This window comes from Pinus tabuliformis, chromosome 5_1 (assembly GCF_031772625.1).
Source record: "Pinus tabuliformis cultivar Carrire ecotype Pingquan chromosome 5_1, CPIR1, whole genome shotgun sequence".
Lineage (NCBI taxonomy): Eukaryota > Viridiplantae > Streptophyta > Pinopsida > Pinales > Pinaceae > Pinus > Pinus tabuliformis.
Genome location: NC_142305.1, coordinates 869,803,566 through 869,809,565, shown reverse-complemented (window position 1 = coordinate 869,809,565; position 6,000 = coordinate 869,803,566).

Here is a 6,000-nt window from a genome sequence, read left to right as displayed (position 1 = left end):
GGTCTCACTCAGCTCAAGGAAAAATATACATTATATTCTATTGTAGAGGCTTCTTCACGTTCTACTTTGAATCTAAAGAAAACAAAGATTTAATATTCAGAAATGGTCCCTATTTCATGCATACCGAAGGTCTTTATTTAAATATATGGACCCCGGATTTTGATCTAGGGCTTGATGTGCCAAATGCAGTTCTAGTTTGGTTTTGTCTTCCCCACCTCCCTCTTAATTGTTGGGGGGATGAATCCATGAAAGCAATAGGAAATGTTGTTGGAAAAGATATTGACCGAAGTACACCAAAATAAAATATGCACACCTATGCTAGAATCTGTGTGGAATTTGGTTTATGGAAAGGGCTTCCATAAGCAATGAAAATAAAGGTTGATCAATGGACTCACATACAATAGTTGGACTATGATCAGATTCCATTCAAATGCAAGGTATGTCATGAATATGGTCATTTCACAAATAGATGTTCAAAGAAAGAAGTAGAAGAATCAGTAGAATCGCAAGACCCTCAATGGGTTCTAGTTAAAAAGAATAAATCTGGGTCCAAGGTCTCTAAATCTTCTATGCCCTCCTCCTCTGCTCCTAGAGATTCCCCTCCTTCCTCTTCCCCTCCCATCTTCGATTCCAACCCTTTTGCATCTCTAGCTTCCCTTCCCAATCCTTCCCTTGTCAATCTGGATATTCCTCCTCTCCCAACTTCTCCTCCCCCTTCCCCCCTTGCTCCCTCCTCTCTTTCCCCCCTTCACCCTCAGATTGATCCCTCTAGCCCCCCATCGTGTCCTCTCCCTCCTCCCCTCAAAAGGATCCTTACCAGAAACCAATCAAAGGACTCTCTTATTCTCTCTGATAGCCACAAGAGGTCCGGAAGGAAGACCAATAAAGAATTAAGGGATGAAGCAGTAATAAAAGAAATGGCATTGGGAACCCAACAGCCAATGGAGACATATATCGGGAAAAATATTGGAAACAAGGAAAAAACATAGTAGACAGTCAGAGGGAAGGGTCCCTCAACCCAAAATCAAAGTAAATAATGAATATGGTCTCTTGGAATTGTAGGGGCCTCAGACACTCCTTGAAAATCAATGCAGCAAAATATCTTCTAAAATAAGAATGCTCGTACTTTTTTTTAATCCAAGAGACCAAATCCTCTAAACAATAAATGACTCAAATAACACAACAAAATAAAATACTATGAAGGAATATCAATAAAAGTAATAGGAGCTTCAGGTGGAATGTGCACAATGTGGAACAAGTCCACTTGGGATCTATCATCTCATCTCAAAGAAATTCACTAGATCAAATCTAATCTAAGAAATAAAAACACGGGAAATCAAATCTACCTCTACAACATCTACTCCCCCTATCACTGCCGAGATAAGGAGCATTATTAGTGCTCCTTGACTGAGAGTCTAAATCTGTAATCAAACAATAATATAATATTAGGAGGTGATCTAAATATAATCCTAAATGCTGATGAAAAGCAGGGTGGTAGCTTCTAAGCTGATCCCTTCATGGATATCCTTGAAAACATCATAGATAAGAAAAATCTAATGGATACAGTGCCAAAAAATGGGAAATTCACTTGGAGTAACAAAATGTTAGGAATAGAAAACATAAAAGAGCGACTAGACATAATTCTTATTTAGGACGGTTTAATATCAAAATGCAGTGCAACAACTTCAAAATTTATCCCTTTAGTATCTTTAGACCACAAGCCTATAGCTATCAAATTAGGGGATAGTGAAAATATGGGGCCCCTCCCATTCAGATATAATCCTCTATGGGCCACCCATGAAGAAGCAAGATTGGTGATCACAACAACATGGAAACAAATCATAAATGGTTCGCCAAGCTTTTTTTGTTAGGAAAAGCTAAAATTTTTCAAAAAGAGCTTAAAAATCTTGGCAATAACAAACTACAAAGAACCCCAACAAAAGAAAATCGAGTTGCAGAGAGAGTTGGAACAAGTGCAAAAAAAATTAGAGGAAGGAGAGGAAACAAAAGAAAAGCAGTTGAAAGAGAAAGAACTTCATTGGGAAATATATAAAAACAACAAGAAAGAAGAAGAGTCATGGAGGCTAAAATCAAGAAATCTATGGATTCAAGTTGGTGACCAAAACACCTCTTTTTTTCATAATACCACAAAAATGAGGAAAATAATAAACCATATAGATACAATAAAAGGAGAAGGAGAGTTATAAATCAAGGGACAAGAGGAATTGAAAAAAGAAGCTCATCAACATTATAAAAATTTGCTAACAGCTGATCCAGTCAATCCAAATTATGATGAATTTACATGTAATATCCCCCAAAAATTTCTGAAGTGGCAAATTCAGAAATTTTAAAAGAAGTGGATGAAGAAGAAATACAGTCAGCAATATGGAATCTCCATCCAGAAAAAGCTCCGAGCCCTGATGGATTTTCCATTTCTTTTTATCGCTCCTTTTGGATGATTATAAAAAAGGACCTCCTTAAGATGATCAGGTGGGTTTTTAGAAAAAAAAAAAATAGGTGGATTCACTAACTCCACCTACCTGGCGCTTATTCCCAAAGAATTGAAGCCCTCTTCCTTTCACCGATTTCGACCCATATCTCTCTGCAACTCCTCATACAAAATAATATCTAAGATATTGGCCAATCGAATAAAACCTCTTCTATCTATCTTGATCTCTGATAATCAAGGAGGCTTCATTCCCAACAGGCAAATTGTCGACAATATAATGGTTGTGCAAGAAGCTATCCACTCAAGCCTAGCAAGAAAAGAACAAGGCTTTATAATGAAACTTGACATGGCCAATGCCTTTGATAGAGTCAATCTCTCATTTCTCTCAACTGTCTTTAATAAATTTGGCTTTGCTCTCGAATTCATAGATCTCATAAAAGCCTGCATAATAGGCCCTTGGATAGCCCCCCTTATAAATGGAAGGCCTAGTTTCTTTTTTCAAAGCTCAAGAGGCTTGAGACAAGGCTGCCCTCTCTCTCCTTTCCTATACATAATAATGGTTGAATCTCTCAGTAGGAACCTGGAACAAAGAAGGAGGAATGGCTCTATTACATGACTTTTCTTTAGCAAAGGTGTCAAGAGTATCAACCACTCTTTATTCGTTGATGACACCTTATTCTTAGGTGGTGCTACGTGCATTGTTGCAAGAAGGTTTAAAAGTATCTTGGATAAATTTTTGGAGGTATATGGTTGCCTCCTAAATAACTTGAAAAGCAATATATATGGCTGGAATGTCCCAGCAAGAACTCTTCAGTGCATATCCCAAATATTAGGAGTTCCCTTCCAAGCAAATTGGGACCATTTTAAGTACTTGGGACTGCCCATAACAAAAGAAATCATGAAGTCAGAAATATGGAATAATTATATAGAAAAGATGAAGAAGAAAATTCAACAATGGGGAATCCTTTGGCTTAACCTTGCAGGGAGGATAATGTTGATTAAATTAGTTTTAGTTGCTCTTCCTCTCTATCAATTTGTTGTTGTTCATGCACCAGTTGGAGTACACAAGAAAATTGAACTAATAATCAGGAACTTTTTATGGTAGGGGGTCAGAATGATACAAAAAAATTCATCTTGGTTAAATGGAGCCAAGTAGCCGCACCTTTTGAAAAAGGATGTACTTCCATTCATCTTCCTAGTTTAATGAATATTTCCCTAGGAGCTAAGATCATTTGGAGATTTATCAATGGAGATTCCACTTGGTGAAAGAAAGTTTTAGAGGCAAAATATCTTACCTACCCTCGCCAGCCATTTCTCACTCGGAAAATGATTATTAGGCCATGCTCTCAAATTAGGAAATTCATTAAAAACTCCCACCCTCTTATCAAAGAAAACACATCAAGAATCCCTGGGGGTGTTTAGAACAAAAATATTTGGAGTGATAGTATAATGGGAAATCCTCCTCTTTCAAACCTACATGGTATTCAGGAACTCAAAAATTGGATGGTCAACAAAGGCATATGCTCTTTGGAACAAATATCAAATTGGAACCAGAATGATAATTCTTGGGATAACTGGCTTCCTCCATCTTTCTCCCTAAACCTCAAACCTCAATGGGATATCCTCTTATCTCATCTCAAAGGAGCAGCTCCAATTAGTTATGGCCAACAAGACTCCTTCAAATTGGAATCCAACAGGAGGGGAGTTCACAGTCAAATCAAGGTATTCGAAGCTTCAAGAGAGTCAAGATCATCATGATTGGTCCCTTTGGAAAGCAGTTTGGAAGATTGAAAGTCTTCCAAAAATAAAAATCTTCATTTGGACCATGTTAAAAGGGAAAATTATAACCTAAAGAAAAAATGCATTCTTGATCCCTCTCATTGTCCTCTATGCAAAGAAGAAGAAGAAACAATCCAACACATATTTTTAGGTTGCAGATTTGCTAAAGAATGTTGGACATTGTTGATTGGACCGATTGAAGAAACTATCAACACCAATCTCACCATCATTGAATTCTACTTAAATTGGAAAGACAAGTACCCATATTCCTTAAAAAACAAAAACATGATTAAAATATTCTGGAATAGTCTTCCCTCTTTTTTATGTTGGAAAATTTGGCTTGCAAGGAACAACCAAAATTTTCAAAATATCAAGCAGAAATTAAGGAAGGTTATTGCTAAAACTTGTGGACTAGAAGTAGAATTCATTTTTGCAAAAGGAGTGAAAAATCTAGATTTCAATCTCCTCCAACACGAAGAAAAAATATGGATGAGTTTAGTTCCAGATAGGGCTCAGAACTTCAAAAGTCTTCAAAGAATAGCACCAAGTAAACAAAAAAATTGGAAAATTTGCCTTAAAAAAAAAGAATTTATGATGTGGCTAAGTACACTAAAGTGGCCATGTTTATTCTTCGATGGGACCTCAAAATCAAACCTAGGGCGAGCAGGTGCTAGTCACAGATCAAGAAAAGAAAAAAGTGATTGTTTTTTAATGGGGTTTTGGATCAAATTCCAGCAAGAAAGTTGAAGAATATGAATTTCTTTTCGGATCTCAAATCCTTAAAAGGAAAATTATCTGAATCCTATCATTTTTGGAGATTCTTCAATTCTAATCCAACTAATGGTTAAGAAAGAAAGGCCGAAAAATGTTGGCCTTGGGCAAATAACAACCAGAATTCAACATCATCTGGAAAATCTGGGTAATGTAACCTTCTACCATATTTTGAGAGAAAATAATAAGGATGTTGATAGACATGCCAACAATGCAGTTTGTCTTCCCGGGGGAGTTTTAAAAATAAAAAATGAAGTCTCAAATCAATCCATCCCCTAATTCCCCTCATCCTTATCCTTTTTTGACCTACCACCTCGTGCTTTGGATAATCATCCTCAAAATCTTGCTCTATCCTACCCCTGTCAGCAATATTATCCCAAAGCAATTTGCCTCTGTTCCAATATCCTTCTCGAGTTGCTCCTCTTTTGACTCCTTTCCTCCTCGTGTTCCTCCCTACTTTGAATCTCAGATCATGCATTTGACTCCTCCCTATATTTCTCCATGCCCCTTCTCTTCTCCCTTGCACCGCATCCCCTCCTCTTTTGTCAATTGATGTTCCAGCTCCTCCTTTTATTCCCTCAGCACGGTGCCTTCCCATTCTCAGCATCCTCCTATCGTGCAGGAAGTGTTTACCCCTTTCGGCGCAACACCCTTCTCCTCCAGTAGACATCTAACATTCCTCCAAATGGATCCGATGGAAAATTCTTCTAAGAGTCAGCCTTGCACCCACTGCAAAGCACACAAGGTAGTGATGGAGCATATTAAATCAATGTTGGAGTAGTTGTGTAGTCAAACAAGATTGAAACACGCTCTCATTTTCCATAAACTCAGAAAGCATAGGGAGGAGCTTGAAAAACTCAACAACATATGTGCACACTTACAGTATATTGTCAATTTCCTGAGAGGTCATAGAAAAGAAGCCAGGGGAAAGTTCCAATACTCTAGATTGAAGCAGCAGGAACCAACAAAAGAGGGAAAAAAATTCAACCAATATTAAAAGG